This window comes from Artemia sp. Qi Xiang Cuo, chromosome 20, assembly GCF_049724085.1.
Source record: "Artemia sp. Qi Xiang Cuo chromosome 20, ASM4972408v1, whole genome shotgun sequence".
In the NCBI taxonomy this organism is placed as follows: Eukaryota; Metazoa; Arthropoda; class Branchiopoda; order Anostraca; family Artemiidae; genus Artemia; species Artemia sp. Qi Xiang Cuo.
Window position 1 is genome coordinate 39,289,196 of NC_142813.1, and position 17,490 is coordinate 39,306,685.

At 33.2% G+C, this 17,490-nt stretch overlaps 1 protein-coding gene across 1 annotated transcript in view; it reads left to right on the top strand.

Moving 5' to 3' along the window:
* The first annotated feature begins 1,742 nt into the window (after positions 1-1,742).
* LOC148940180 (uncharacterized) overlaps positions 1,743-17,490 on the top strand; it is a 100,537-nt gene continuing 84,789 nt past the window's right edge. Inside the window, exon 1 of the mRNA XM_089106492.1 lies at positions 1,743-1,773. The gene's annotated coding sequence lies outside the window, so the exon portion shown is untranslated. The remainder of the gene's footprint in view (positions 1,774-17,490) is intronic.

The following is a 17,490-nucleotide window of genomic DNA, read 5'->3' on the forward strand; positions in this document are numbered from 1 at the left end:
TCTGGCTCATCTACGTAATAGTTTCTGTTCGTTTTAAGTTTTAATGTTGCTCCTTATTTTCAGTTGAAAAAACTTTTTTTTATTTAATATCTGATCGTTTTTTAAATAGTAACAAGAAATCTGGCTCTACCTCCACAGAAAATTCCCCCCTCCCGACGGAAATACCCCACATAATTACCCTTAACATCTCGACACGTAAAATTGAGCCGATAAAGAGAAACCAAGACATATTAAAAAAAAATCGTATACGATCTATTGGCAGATTCCCTCAGCGTAAAATATCCCCTAAAAATTTTACCCCTGGAAACTTTCTTCCTCCTAGAACATTCTCCCCGTGAAAAGTCCTCCCAGCAGAAAATTCATCCCTCCCTCCCCATCTGAAAAATGTATGCATACTTCTCAATAACAAATACTATACGTAAACAATGGGCAAATTTTATGACTGAAAGGCCTTTTCCCATGGGTTGTGGGGGGTCAATCCAGAATAACAAATGCGATTTTCAACGGCTGAGCAGAAATATGTCAACGCAGCCGTTGAACCGTTTTGACGCATAAACATGCAGCAAAAAAACAAAAGAAATCTGACGGATCACGCAAAAACGTCTGTTTTTACGTGAAATCGCATCAGTGGGAACCCAGGGCTGCGGTTTCTCTTCTCATTTAAACCTTCTTTACTACAATTATTTAGTGATCACCAGTATTCAGTGATTATTCAGTTGTCTACATGTGGCTGACAAGTGTCAGCCAATTGGGGGAGGAGGGAAAGGAGAGGGTAAATTACCGTCGTAAATTTTGAAAAATACCCTTGTTCATTTAAAACGATAAAAAAAAAACTGTAGCCTAATTTTGAAAAACGATTTTTTTGTGGTTTTATAAAGAAAATATCGAAAAAGAATTTCATACCCCTCCCACCCCCCCCCCTCCCATTTTTGTGAATTAGCACCTCTGGTTGCGTCAAAAAATAACGCAGAGCGAAACTTTGCTTCAACTTGACCTATTTTATTGCTTGAACGGGGCGCTTGATTGAAGTAATTCCGTTCCCAAAAACCTCTCCCCTCCTTCCCAGATACCTACAACCATTGGTTGGATACCGTGAAACTTTAGAGAAAAATGAACAAGGACAAATTAAACTGTGAATAATTATATTAGTGCATTTATGGTGTTTTTGTATATGAAGTATAAATTTCATAGCCAAAAATGTCCTTAATTTTTATTTAAGGAAAGTGTTATAAAAAAAAGTGGCCAGAATATTTAACGTCATTTATCAATTTTTCACTTTGACTCAATTTCAGACGGAGCTTCTGTTTCGGCTTGGAACATCCACTTGAAGAACTAGGTTAGGTGCAAATGAATTGGAGAAAGTTCCCCAAATCGGGGAAAGTTCCCCGAATGCTCCCAATTTGATGAAGTTGTAAGAACTCTACAGTCTAAAAATGAGACTGGGGAGGAAGGTGGCTCAGGCCCTTCAAACCACATATTTCTGTCTGGTTTTTAAATTTGACTTATATGAGTCATTAAATCTTATTTTTAAGTTTTAATATCACTCTTAAATTTTCGTTGAAAAAATAACATGTTTTAATGTATTTATATCGAAGTAATGATATCAAATTGTGTCATCGTTCAGGAGTGTCCAATAAACTTGCTTTGAGTTCACTATTTAAGAATAAATGAATTGATTAATGTGTTCAGTCGTATTTTGGATTTTGTACGTGGAGCATATGTCATTAAAAGATGATTGGATTTCTTAACTGGTGAATGATTAAGACTTAAGAGGTAATGATCAGATGAAATACTATATATCGTAGTTGCTCTTTTGAAATAAAACAGGTCGTAATTGTTACTGTCAAAATTCCGTCTATTTAACGTAACTTGAAAGACATAAATTAGACAAGAAAAAAAAGATACATCATATTCGAATCACCTTGCATTACATTCGAATCACCCTGCATCACAATCGAATCACCTTGCGTCAAATGGAGGGGCATGTGCTCCAAGATTTCCTCACCCACAACTTAATTTTGTAAATAACTGTTTAGGTTATTTACTACAGTGTAGTAAATAACTGTAAAGTTTTGTAATTTTATTTCTTATGTAAATGAGAGGTAAGTTTAAACTCCCCCCGCCCCTAATGTGCAAATATATACCCTGAATTGGTATATATAGGGGTGGGAATAAAATTCATTTCTGACAATAAGGGTTATTATATTTGGAAAGAGCATTAAAAAAGGCATCGAGTGATATGTTTACTTTATTCATAAGTCAATAACATGAATAGCGAACAATTTACCAATTGCACTACTTTAGACTAAGTTACGGGGGTGCCCCCCTCGCCCCCTGAATCCGCCACTGGATACCAGTGGGTATTATATTTGGATCGAACGCTGAATGGAGAATGTAATTGCATATTTCTTTTTTTCTAACCGATTTCTATCTTATAAGCAAACAAGACCATTCCTTCCTGCTAACACAAAGGAGTAGACATAAACTATATATAAGGGTTTGCTCATTTTTTTTTCCTGGAGCATTATTGCAACGGTATCAAATATCATACTTGGAAAAAGTGTTGAATGGGGAGTAAAATAGTATATTAATGTTTTTGTGGCCTGATTCCTGTACTACCGGTGCTTTAGGATATTACCAGAATTTTGCTGATGGAGCCGACGGCTCAGCTAAAGAGGGAAGAGACAAAATTTACCGCAAATTTACAAAACTTACAAAATTTATTTTAAAAACTGCACTCACTTTAGTGGATGCTTCTTAATAATTAATTAGACAAAATATTTTTTTTCTCAAAAACAGAGTTTTTCAAAGAAAAGTAGAGAGCTACATTGAAACCTACAACACAAGCAGAAATAAAGACAAATAAAATTGAAACTTAAAACGAACAGAAACTATCATCAAAGAATAGATGAAACCCAAAATTATCAAACAAGAACACAACGGATCATACTATGAATTGCTAAATGAACCCTAAAAGGGACAGAAATTAAAATTTATAATTATGTCAAACATAAAACGAACAGAAATTACCACAAACAGAAAAAGGACTAACGCGCCCAAAATATCATAAACATCACATTATCATTGATGATTTACTGAAAACAACTTTATTTCGAGCAACATAATTTTTATTTTTCATAGTGTCAAAAGCAACATCGCAACAACAAAAATAGTATAATAAGTCTACATGCGAATAACCATTCATACGAATAAGAGTGGTGCTATCATAGGCAGCGCAATAGCGCTGCCTCAGTAAAGAGCGATATGGAAACAATGCCTTATTTTTTTTAAGACCAAGGCACTTCGTATAGAATGAGTTGTCGTAGAAATTTCGAAAGGGGCTCATTCGATTGGAAATGAAAGTTCTAATGCCCTTTTTAATAGTCAAAAGTGACAGGACGGCAACCAGAACCCCAACGCCCCTCATTTCGTTAAACACATCCAATCAACATTTTGAGATAGCCATTTTGTTCAGCATAGTGGCAAGAACCAGTAATTATGTCTTTTGGGATGACAATCCCCCCACAACCTACAGGGCAAGGGTTGCAAGCTATGCCCTGGGGGCATACAAGGTTTTTATAGAATGTGTTGTCGTAGGAACTTGAAAAAGGACTCATTCGATTGAACATTGAAAGGGCAAGTGCCCTCCCTCAAAGCCTCCAGGGTAAGGGTTATTAGTTATACTAGTGGCAGATTCTTAACATTTAAGATTTCTTTGGAAGGAGTGGTCGTACCGGAGCGGGCCCATTCAACTGGGAACAAGAAGTTCTAGTGCCCCTGTTAAGAGTAAAAAATGATTGGATGGCGACTAGCCCTTCCCCCCTCTCGACGTCCTCTTTTCCCCAAACGTATATGATCAAAAGTGAGACATAGCCATTTTGTTGAAAATATTCCCAAGTACATACAGCAAAGGCTCCAGGGTTGACACAATCCCGCCAAAGCTCTAGGGTAAGGGTTGTAAGTTATTCTCGGGGTATGCATAAGATATCTATGGAATGGATGGTAGTATAAACTTCTGACAGGGCTCATTTTACTGGAAACTGGGAGTCATAGTGCCCTTTTTAAGAGTCAATAGTCGTTTAAGGGCAATCCACCGCCCCCCCCCCCCTCGACACTCATTTTTCAAAAACAACATCCAATCAAAATTTTGATACATTTTTTTTCTTCAGTATTGCTGAAAGATTCTGCAATTATGCCTTTGGGGAGGTCTACCCCCCCCCCCCCCTCACAACCCTCAGGGCAAGGGGTGTGAGTGAGGCAATTCGTTCATTGTTTACATAAAGTATTTGTTATTGAGAAAGCTATGCATGTTTCACCTTTACTTTCCAAAAAGACAAAGGTCTTTCAGGCTACTCTCAGATAATATTAAGGGATCAAAAAGGGATCAGATAATCAAAACAAGTTATGTGTATACGGATTATAAAAAAAAGCGTAACTCAGGAATAACTGAGCATATTAATTTGGAACTTTCTGGGAATGATAAGGGAGATGATCAATTGACCAAAAAGGCAATATTTACCACTACTACTACATTTAGAGTACTGAGGGGAAATTTGAACTAAATCGAAAGACATTATGTGCATAAAAATTGTCGAAAGAGCGTATCTCAAGAACTTTTTGCTCGTATTCAGTTTGACTCACTTATTTATTGCAATTTTTGTTCACTTTGGGCTTCATTTATTTACTGATGGTGATTTGTGGCAGTTTTATGCTAGGAAGATTATTTGAACTTATTTCTGTCATTTTTTTTTCAATGGAGGTCCTTACTTTTGTTTGAAAAACTTGTTTGTGGATTTTTTTTTTTTATTAATCCCTATTTAAACCTTCTAAGCGGCTTGCGCGTCAGTAGAGTTCTAAGTACCATTTTGCTTACTGCCATAGGAATTCCCATGCTATTTGCTTACTGCCATAGGAAAAACATTTCCAGAGCATGTACTTATGGATTTGCTTGCCTTATGTTCCTTGGTGTCTTTCCAGAGCATGTACTTATGGATTTGCTTGCCTTATGTTCCTTGACGTCTTTCCAGAGCATGTACTTATGGATTTGGGTGGATTATGTTCCTTCCTATGCTATCCTAGGAGCTTATGTTCCTTCCTATGCTATTCTAGGAGTTTCTGTTCCCTCCCATGCTATTCTAGGAGCTTATGTTCCTTCCTATGCTATTATAAGGGCTTATGTTCCCTCCCATGCTATTCAAAGGGTTTATGCTCCCTCCCATGCTATTTTAAGGGCTTATATTCCCTCCAATGCTATTCTAAGGGTTTATGTTCCCTCCCATACTATTCTAAGAGTTTATGTTCCCTCCCATGCTATTCTATAGCGCTATGTTCCTTCCTATGCTATTATAAGGGCTTATGTTCCTTCCTATGCTATTATAAGGGTTTATGTTCCCTCTCATGCTATTCTAAGGGTTTATGTTCCCTCCCATGCTATTCGACGACATTATGTTCCTTGCTACCTTTCCAGAGCATGTACTTGACGATGGAGAAAAAGGGTTAAAGTGATTAGCAATTACGAGCGGGGATTCCCCGCTGGTTCCTGAATTGCCTTACGTTCCTTGGTACCTTTCCAGAGTATGTACTTGACGATGGAGAAAAAGGATTAAAGTGATTAGCAGTTACGAGCGGGGATTCCCCACTGGTTCCTGAATTGCCTTATGTTCCTTGGTACCTTTCCAGAGCATGTACTTGACGATAGAGAAAAAGTGTTATAGTGATTAGCAGTTAAGGTAACCTCAATGGCGTTTGAACAGTGTTGTCAATTTAAAATAGAGTTTAACATTATAGTATACTAAAAAGTTGATTCTAAGAGAGATGTAGATGGCAAGAAAAGAATTTTAGTAATGGATAGCTTTACTTCTTCAATGTGTTCTGTATAATACACAAGTGGCGTTTGAACAGTGTTATCAGTTTAAAATATGGTCTAACGTTATAGTATACTAAAAAGTTGATACTAAGAGAGATATAGATGACAAGAAAAGAATTTTAATAAGGAAATTCAGAACAATCCATAGAAATCCTTACAGATCAAGTAGTGAGGTATACATGAGTATGAACCATCATGGATCATAAGCACCAACGACCCTAACCATCAGGGACTTCAACCCTCCATAGGTCCCCTATCCCCAAACTCGAAAGGCACCCCCTCCCTCCAACTTTTTGGCCCCCCTCCCCTCCCCATTTTTTTTTATTTTTTTTTTTAACATGATATATTTTTTTTCATTTTTTTTTTACTTGTCTTCGAATGAGATGAAACATACTTAAATTCAGTACTGTTTTGTCGTGGTTTACCTTGTCACAGTTACATTCTCTTGAATTTTCAGAGTTAAGTTTGGATATCTTTCCTTGAATAGCAAGAGTTGGAATATTTCAATAGTGTTTTGTCGTGGTTTACCTTGTCACAGTTGTAATCTCTTGATTTTTCAAATTTTATTTTTGATTTTCACATTCTCTTGATTTTCAAAGTTCATTTTGAATTTCTTTCATTGAAATGAAAGAGTTGGATTATTTTAGTAGTGTTTCGTCGTGGTTTACCTTGTCACAGTTACATTCGCCTCATTTTTCAAAGTTCATTTTGAATTTCTTTGTTGAAATGCAAGAGTTTGAATATTTCAGTAATGTTTTGTTGTGCTTTACCTTGTCCCAGTTATATTCTTTTGACATTTAAAATATTATTTTGGAATTCTTTAGTTGAAATTATTTAGTCGGAATGTTTACGTAGTGCCTTATCGTGGTTTACCATGTAACAGTTACATACTTTTGATTTTTTAAGACTTTATATTGGATTTTTACTTTATCTTGATTTTTAAAAGTTTATTTTTAATTTATTTAGTTGAAATGAAATAGTTGGAATATTTCAGTAGAGTTTTGTCGTGGTTTACCATCTCACAGTTACATTCTCTGGATTTTTCAAAGTTCATTTTGAATTTCTTTCGTGAAATGCAAGAGCTGGAATATTTCAATAGTGTTTTGTCGTGGCTTACCTTGTCACAGTTACATTCTCTTGATTTTTCAAAGTTCATTTTGGATTTCTTTCCTTGAAATGCAAGAGTTGGAATATTTCAGTAGTGTTTTCTCGTGGTTTTCCTTGTCACAGTTACAATCTCTTGATTTTTCAAAGTTCATTTTGGATTTCCTTCCTTGAAATGTAAGAGTTGGAATATTTCAGTAGTGTTTTGTCATGGTTTACCTTGTCACAGTAACATTCTCTTGATTTTTCAAAGTTCATTTTTGGTTTCTTTCGTTGAAATGCAAGAGTTGGAATATTTCAGTAGTGTTTTGTGATAGTTTACCTTGTCTTAGTTATATTACTTTTATATTTCAAATATTATCTTTGGATTTCTTTAGTTGAAATGCATTAGTCGAAATGTTTCCGTAGTGCTTTATCTTGGTTTACCATGTCGCAGTTAAATCCTCTTGATTTTTTAAGATTTCATTTTAGATTTTTAAATTATATTAATTTTTAAAAGTTAATTTCTAATTTTCTTAGTTGAAATGAAAGAGTTGGAATATTTCAGTAGTGTTTTGTCATGGTTTACCTTCTCACAGTTACATTTACCGGATTTTTCAAAGTTAATTTTCGATTTCTTTCGTTGGGGTAAAAGAGCTTGAATATCTAAGTTTTTTTTTGTCACGGTTAATCATGTTACAGTAACATTATCTAGATTTTTTCGAATCTCATTTTTGGATTTAAATCGGGGAAATGAACTTAACGGACTATTTCAATAAGTTCTTGTCGTGGTTTACCTTGTCACAGTTACATTCTCTTGATTTTTCAAAGTTCATTTTGGATTTCCTTCCTTGAAATGTAAGAGTTGGAATATTTCAGTAGTGTTTTGTCATGGTTTTCCTTGTCACAGTTACATTGTCTTGATTTTTCAAAGTTCATTTTTATATTTCTTTTGTTGAAATTCAAGAGTTGGTATATTTCAGTAGTGTTTTGTTATGGTTTACCTTGTCACAGTTACATTCTCCTGATTTTTCAAATCTCATTTTGGATTTCTTTCCTTGAAATGCAAGAGTTGGAATATTTTCAGTAGTGTTTTGTCGTGGTTTACCTTGTCACAGTTACATTCTCTTGATTTTTCAAAGTTCATTTTGGATTTTTACATTCTCTTGATTTTTCAAAGTTCATTTTTAATTTCTTTCGTTGAAATGCAAGAGTTGGAATATTTTTCTGTAGTGTCTTGTTGTGCTTTACCTTGTCACTGTTACATTCTCTTGATTTTTTAAAGTTCATTTTGGATTTCTTTCGTTGAAATGCAAGAGTTGGAATATTTCAGTAGTGTTTTGTTGTGCTTTACCTTGTCACAGTTACATTCTCTTGATTTTTCAAAGTTCATTTTGAATTTCTTTCTTGAAATTCAAGAGTTGCAATATTTCATCAGTGTTTTGTCGCGGTTTATCATATCACTGTTACATGCTGTTGATTTTTCAAAGTTAATTTTGAGTTTCTTTCGTGAAATGCAAGAGTTGGAATATTTTAGTAGTGTGTTATCATGGTTTATATTTCCACAGTTACATTCTCTTGATCTTTTAAAGTTCATCTTGGATTTCTTTCCTTGAAGTGAAAGAGTTGGAATACTTCAGTATTGTTTTGTCGTGATTTACCTTATCACAGTTACATTCTCTTGATTTTTCAAAGTTAATTTTGGATTTATTTCCTTGAAATGCAAGAGTTAGAATAGTTCAGCAGTGTTTTGTCGTGGTTTACCTTGCCACAGTTACATTCTCTTGATTTTTCAAAGTTCATTTTTGGATTTATATCGTTGAAATGCAAGAGTTGGAACAGTTCATTAGCATTATGTAATAATTTACCTTGTCGCAGCGATATTCTCTTGATTTTTCAAAGTTCCTTTTGATTTTTACATTCTCTTGATTTTTAAAAGTCCATTTTGGATTTATCTCCTGGAAATGCACGAGTTGGATTATTTGAGTAGTGTTTTGTCTTGGTTTACCTTGTCACAGTTACATCCTCTTGGTTTTTTCAAAGTTCATTTTGGATTTTTACATTCTCTTGATTTTTCAAAGTTAATTTTGAATTTCTTTCGTGAAATACAAGAGTTGGAATAATTCAATAGTGTTTTATCGTTGTTTACCTTGTCACAGTTACATTCTCTTGATTTTTCAAAGTTAATTTTGAATTTCTTTCGTGAAATGCAAGAGATGTAATATTTCAATAGTGTTTTATCGTGGTTTACCTTGTCACAGTTACATTTCCTTGATTTTTCAAAGTTCATTTTGGATTTCTTTCCTTGAAATGCAAGAGTTGGAATATTTCAGTAGTGTTTTGTCGTGGTTTTCCTTGTCACAGTTACATTCTCTTGATTTTTCAAAGTTCATTTTGGATTTCCTTCCTTGAAATGTAAGAGTTGGAATATTTCAGTAGTGTTTTGTCATGGTTTACCTTGTCACAGTTACATTCTCTTGATTTTTCAAAGTTCATTTTTGGATTTCTTTCGTTGAAATTCAAGAGTTGGTATATTTCAGTAGTGTTTTTTTATGGTTTATCTTGTCATAGCTACATTCCCCTGATTTTTCAAAGTTCATTTTGGATTTTTTTCGTTGAAATGCAAGAGTTTGAATATTTCAGCATTTGTTTGTCGTGGTTTACTTTGTAATAATTACATTCTCTTGATTTTTCCAAGTTCATTTTGGATTTTTACAATTTATTGATTTTTCAAAGTTCATTTTGGATTTCTTTCATTTAAATGAAAGAGTTGGATTATTTTTCTGTAGTGTCTTGTTATGCTTTACCTTCTCACAGTTACATTCTCTTGTTTTTGTAAAGTTAATTTTGTATTTCTTTCATTTAATTGCAAGAGTTGGAATATTTTAGTAATGTCTTATCGTGCTTTAACTTGTCTCTGTTATATTATCTTGATTTTTACAAGTTCATTTTGAATTTCTGTCGTTGAAATGCAAGAGTTGGAATATTTCAGTAGTGTTTTTTCGTGGTCTACCATATCACTGTTACATGCTCTTGATTTTTCAAAGTTCATTTTGAGTTTCTTTCGTGAAATGCAAGAGTTGGAATATTTCAGCAGTGTTTTGTCGTGGTTTACCATGTCACAGTTACATTCTCTTGATCTTTTAAAGTTCTTTTTGGATTTCTTTCGTTTACGTTCAAAATTTAAAATATTTCATTAGCAATTTGTATTGGTTTACCTTGACACTGTAACTTTGTCATGATTTTTCATATTTTATTTTAGTTTCATTTCCTTGTAATGCCCAATTTGGATAAGTTAAGTAGTGTTTTTGTCTTGGTTCAAATTTTCACAGTTACGTTCTCTTTAATTTTCAAGTTCATTTTTGGATTTCTATCGTTGAAATTCAAGAGTTGAAATATTTCAGTAGTGTTTTTTTTATGGTTCACCTTGTCACAGTTACATTATCCTGATTTTTCAAAGTGCATTTTGAATTTGTGTCGTTGAAATGCAAAAGTTAAAATATATCAGTAGTGTTTGTAATGGTTTGCATAGACACAGTTACCTTCTCTCTATTTTTCAAAGTTCATTTTCAATTTCTTTCATTGAAATGCAAGAGTTGGAATATTTCAGTAGTGTTTTGTCGTGGTTTACCATGTCACAGTTACATTCTATTAATTTTTCAAAGTTTATTTTGAATTTCTTTCGTTGAAATGCAAGAGTTGGAATTTTTCAGTAGTGTTTTGTCGTGGTTTACCTTGTCACAGTTACATTCTCTTAATTTTTCAAAGTTCATTTTGAATTTTTTTCGTTGAAATGCAAGAGTTGGAATATTTCAGTAGTGTCTTGTTGTGCTGTGGTTTACCTTGTCACAGTGACATTCTCTTGATTTTTCAAAGTTCATCTTGAATTTCTTTCGTTGAAATGCAAGAGTTGGAATATTTTAGTAGTGTTTTGTCGTGGTTTACCGTGTCACAGTGACATTCTTTTGATTTTAAAAAGTTCATTTGGGATTTTTTTCATTGAAATGTGTTTTGTTATACTTTACCCTGTCACAGTAACATTCTCTTGAGCTTTCAAAGTTCATTTTGGATTTCTTTCGTTGAAATGCAAGAGTTGGAATATTTCAGTAGTGTTTTGTTGTGCTTTACCTTGTTATAGTTACATTCTCTTGATTTTTCAAAGTTCATTTTGAATTTCGTTCGTGAAATGCAAGAGTTGGAATATTTCATAAGTATTTTATCGTGGTTTACCATGTCACAGTTACATTCTCTTGATTTTTCAAAGTTCATTTTGAATTTCTTTCCACGACATAACACTACTGAAATAATCCAACTCTTGCATTTCAATGAAAGAAATTCAAAATGAACTTTGAAAAATCAAGAGAATAATAGTAGCTATCATATTCAGAGGGAGCATTGATAACAGATGTAGTTTTAGGCGTTATTGTAGCTTTAAAAGGATAAAGTATACCATGCCTAATTTAAGGAAAGACGAAGGGAGAGGGTTACAGGGAAGGGGGGAATTTCTTTGGGTGAGGGAGCCGTTTTCTCCCTCACCAGCTCATCAATTTTTTATTTTTTCCGTTTTTTTAGTTCCGTTTTTTTTTTTTAGTTTATATATATATATATATATATTGAGTTTGGAGTGAGGGGGTGTGGGGGATTTCAATAGTGAAGGTAACCTAACCTAACCTAACCTGTTATTCCTAATATAGCTCTTAATATGGCTTTTCAGTGTTTTTCCCAACGAAAATAATTATAACACTATGAATATACGTAATAGATACTGAAGTCCCGTTTTTTATAGTTTCGGTATGCAGGTTTTCAAAAAAAAATATTTACTAACGAGTAAACGTCTGTCAGCGAAATTTTGAGCGTGGTGGTACTGGGGTATTTTAAAATCAGAGTTAAAAGTTGAGTGGAGGGGAAGGGGAGGTTGTGGATTTCGAGAGCGAGGGTTGATGCGGGTGGCATTCCCACTCCTATAGACTTTTCTGTCTAGTCTTGCATATCAAAGTTAAAAACCATAGTTTTCACGCCCCCCTCGCGTCATTTAAGTTGTAATAGCTCTTATTTTGGGGCATATTTCAAAATATCTTTTATCAATTTTTCTTCTTTTTTCTTTCTGATTACACAAGAAGTATGAAATCACTGAGTTGATCAATCTTTGATAGTTTTACAGAAATTCTTACTTCCCATTGATGCTCTCCTATGTTCAAAACAAAATCGAACGTAACAATTAATTAATCTGCACTGAAGATGTCTCGTTTGACATAATTAGTCTATGCGATGTAAGAAGTATTGTTTTGAAATCATTCTCCGCGAGTGAAAAGTGGCAACTCTAGTGAGTGTTAATTGATATATAGAAAGGTAATTATTGTTCTAAATCAACAGTTTGCACGATTTCGTAAATAAATAACCGTTAGGTAAGTATATTTAAGAGCTTTGAAAAGCTTTAAAAGTCAGTATATGTTGAAATAGAGGACAAGATAGAAAACAATGGAATGTTCTTCAAATGCAAGCCCGGCAAAGTTTGATGTGAGTCCAATAATATGTCTTTTCAGTGTGTTTTCCAACGAAAATAAGCAAAATATGATGAAAATACATACCCAAGGTTCTACCAAAACTTAAAATTTGGTAAATTGTCAAATATTGTCTAAATGTAATTTTTTCCTGAAATTGAAACCTCTTAGTTTAACTCAGCTATTGAACCTTTGGTAGATATAATGGTTCAAAAATAAACTATTCCCGTAATACAGAAAATTTAAGTTTGAACAATTATTCGCTGTTATTTCATCATATCTTTGGTTTAGTCTGCTAGCTCTTTACTTTTACGCGAAAAGTGTCCTCTTGTGGGAAAAAGTTTTTCAGGTATTGAAGCTTTGGTAGATATAATGGTTCGAAAATAAACTATTCCCGTAATACAGAAATTTTAAGTTTGAACAATTTTTCTTTGTTATTTCATAATATCTTTTGTTTATTCTGCTAGCTCTTTACTTTTAGGTAAAAAATGTCCTCTTGTGGGAAAGACCTTTTGTAACTGTAACTAGTATGTCATAGGACATATGTTTACGTTTGAACAATTATTTAACTTAATTTCTTCTCATCTTTGATTTAATGTATTATATCGGTACTTTTCTATGAAGAAAGTATATTGAGGAAAGAGTTTAAATTAATAACAAATATCTGTGTAATGAAGTGTATTATTTCATATACAAAGGTAATTAGTAGCTCTATAATTTTAGTTTAAAAGTGTCCTCTTGTGTGAAAGACTTTTGGTCACTTTAACTAGTATGTAATTTTGGATAATTTTAATATTTAAAACTTATTTAAGTATATTTCTTATCGTATTTGACTTAATGTAGTAGCTATTTACTTTTCTTTGAAAAATTTATTCAGTGGAAAGTTTTTTAATTAATAAAACATGTAGTGCTAAAGAAGTGTAAATAATGAGCGAGCCAGCTCAATAGTATCCGAAACTCTAGAAAACGGAATTTTGATATCAATAGATACATCAAGGAATCAGCTTTAAATGCTGATTTCAAATATATAAGTTTCATCAAGTTTAGTCTGCGTGTTTATTTCTTAGTTTTTTCTCACGAGATAACATATCAAGTTAGTGGTGCAAATTGTAAGAGGCAAAACGTATAATGTACTCAAGTAAAGCGGGATTTTCTAGTATTTTGTAACGTAAAACAACACTTCAACCTAAGGAAGGTCTAAGTGTTGTAGAAATAAAATTCTTAGATAGCAATCGACTTGAAATTATCGAAAACTATGTATTGAGTTTCTGAGTTTTTGAATTTCTCAGACCACAATGGTGCATCGTGGTGCACTTGGTCTTAAATATTTATGTAGTCGGTACAAAATTAACTGTTAATAGAATTTTTATTTATAAGCTTTGTTTAACTAATCTGATTCATTTAAATCTTTAAAAATAATGTACTCATATTAAAAACAACTCACTACGGCACCTAGTCGACCAAGAAGGACACAGCTGTGCATGCTCCCCCCTCCATCGATTATTCACGGCCAATACTTACCTTTTATAATAGAGGATTGCGAATTATGGATACAGGAAATTTACCTTCATTTACTAATTACACTATATATGTGACTCCTATTATATAGCGTGGTAGCTCTATACGAGTATTTTAAATTCAAAGTTCTTGTAATGGTCTTTTTTCTGTTTTTATAAAAGACATTAAATATCATACAGGCTTCTATCAATGACGTTAAATCTCGCACCGTTTTTAAAAAATAATTAAAAAAAAACCCACATCTGGCTAATTGATGAATTTTATAAATACAAATATATAGATGAAATGAAAAATAAAAAATAACCCTGTTTATTAAATTTATTTAGTGTTCATTGTCATATTAATGAATACAAGGCCTGTCCAATGAGACTTTGACCAGAGTTTTTTAAACCTTTTTAGGATATTTAGAGCAAGTAGTGGCAAACATACGGTGAGGAGCTATTGTTGTGTAAATCTGAGATTGTTCGTTCATATAATGATAACGACGTGGTAGAAGTTCCTTATACATCATCTGGACTATCGTATACATCAGATGATTTGGTGAGGAGGGGGCCCACCGTGGGAAGTGGTTTTCTTTAGTATTGTTTGTTAATGATTAAAAAATGATGAGTGACAGAAAACATTTTGAAACTAAACAAAACTTTAAATTTGGTAAATTGTCAAATGTTGTCAAAATGTAATTTTTTCCTGAAATTGAAACCTCTTAGTTTAACTCAGCTATTGAACCTTTGGTAGATATAATGGTTCGAAAATAAACTATTCCCGTAATACAGAAAATTTAAGTTTGAACAATTATTCGCTATTATTTCATCATATCTTTGATTTAGTAGCTCTTTACTTTTAGTTCAAAAGTGTACACTTTTGGTAAAGAATTTTTGTCACTTTAACCATTATGGCATTGGAAATAAGTTTACGTTTGAACAATTATTTAACTTTATTTCCGCTCATCTTTGATTTAATGTAGTATCTCTTTACTTTTCTCTGAAAAATTTATTCTGTGGAAAGTTTTTTTTAATTATTAAAACATGTATTGGTAATGAAGTGTAAGTAAGGAGCGAGCCAGCTCAATGGTATCCGAAACTCTAGAAAACGGAATTTTGATACCAATAGATATATCAAAGAATCAGCTTTGAATGGAGATTTCAAATATATAAGTTTCATCAAGTTTAGTCTGCAAGTTTAATTGATAGTTTTTTTTCTCTTGAGATAACATATCAAGATAATGAGGCTAATTGTATGAGTCAAAAAGTATAATGTACTCAAGTAAAGCGGTATTTTCTAGCATTATGTGGTGCAAAACAGCACTACACCCCAAGGAAGTTCTAAGTGTTTTCGAAACAAAATTCTTTGATTGTAATCGACTTGAAATTATAGAAAACTATGTATTGAGTTTCTGAGTTTTTGAATTTCTCAGACCACAATGGTACATCGTGGTACACTTGGTCTTAAATATTTATATAGTCGGTAAAAAATTAAATTTTCATATAGTTTTTATTTATAATATTGGTTTAAATGTTCTAGTTAATTTAAATACTCAGAAACAGTTTACTCATAATAAAAACAACTCACTACAGAACCTTTCCGACCAAGAATCACACTTCTGTGATTGACCTCCCACCCCAGAGGATGAGTGGTCTATACTTACCTTTTAGAAGTGAGTAATTACAAGTATGTTTACAGAAAATTTAAGTTTAAGTAATTATTCAACTTTATTCCTGCCCTCTTTGATTTAATAACGTAGCTCTTTACTTTTCATTGAAAAACATAGTTCTTGGAAAGGTTTTTTTCCTGGTTTTATCACACACATTAAATCTCATACAGGATTCTATCAATGACATAAAATCTTGCTCAGTATGTAAAAAATACAAAAAAAAAACCAAGTCTGGCTAATTTATGAATTTTAGACATGCTAAATTATAGATAAATTTACAAATAATAAGTAACCCTGTTTATTACATTTATAGAACACCCCTCAATATATTCATGAAGACTATACCTTTCCACAGAGCTTTTGACCAGAGTGTTCTTAACCTTTTTAGGATGTATGGAGCGAGTGGGGGCTCACTATCGATGTGGAGGAGAATCTTCTAGCTAAATGGGCAGAGAATGAGAGTATCGAGATCACATCCGAGGAGGAGGAAGAACTTATCTGTACATGTAAAGCGTTGGATCTCTTGAGGAGTGGGCCCGCGGTTCGAATACATAACCCGCGACTTCGAGTGCGTGAAGATTTATTTGCGGAGGAGATACCCTCTCTCATAAATATTGTGTCAGTGGAGGGGGATCTGTTGAGGAGTGGGCCCGAGGATTTATTTGCTGAGGAGACACCCTCTCCCACAAATATTATATCAGTGGAGGAGGATGAGGTTCAAATAATAGAACCTCCTGAGGTAGTATACATAAAAACAGTGATAAATATGGATATTACAAAGGAATAAATATTTGAACATAGATTGTTTGGGAATTTGTTTATTAATAAAATGCATATATATACAACAATGTCTTTAAATCTTCACTTTTAGATTTCTTCATCTTTGATGTATAGGCAACTGTCGTGAACCACTAATGCTGGTAAATCATTTGGATTCACTGTATATTGATCTTGATTGACTGTAAAGTCAGGGTCACATTTTTTACAGTACAATGTAACTTCAATCTTGTCATATCTCTTTGTATAGTCAATGATACTATTTGCATTCATATTATGAATTTCAAGAGTTTCAATCTGTCTATTTGAAGCAATATCACATACAGTGTTTTCAAATGGTGAATCACATTCCATCACAGCCAAATAAAAATCACTTGGTTTATAGTCATAGTAGGCAGTGTCATCACAGTAGTGACGTAGAAACCAGATTGTCTTGTTACTACATCAGTTGAATCTTAGACCAGCGTCCTCCTCCCGCAATAATTTAAATCCGCGACGATACCATTCGCGTAGAAATAAAGTGAAAACACGTTTGGGATTCTTTCCAATCATAACGGGGGAAGTATTCTCCCACTGAACACATATATCATCGTGACAATTGGAGCACAGGTGCCCTCTAGAATGAGAGTCACACACCTCCTCAAGACATGAATTACATCCTTTAATTTTTACTGCATAGCCTCTATGTAATTTACAAGGATTACATAATTTACACTTTTCACTATAGTCAACAGTAATTGTACAATTCTCAAATTGAGTATAACTGACAATAGTGTATATGCACAATGGACATATATAGAACATTTTTCGGTTTCCGATGTCAACTCACTCACAGCTAAAACGAAACTGATCATCCTCGCTCCATAAATTCAACGAGATGGAAATGGTGGGAGAGAGGAGTAGCTCTGAGACGTTACCTCCTTTGAATGATGGGTGAGCCATCTATATTGAATCCATTGGAAATGTTTTCAAAAGTATATACACAATATGATTCTGCCTTGTTCCAATTAATATATCAATAAATTGACTATAAGCATTTGAATCACATTTTAAAAGTTTCATACAATAGTCCAATGGGGGAGAATCACTCCTCA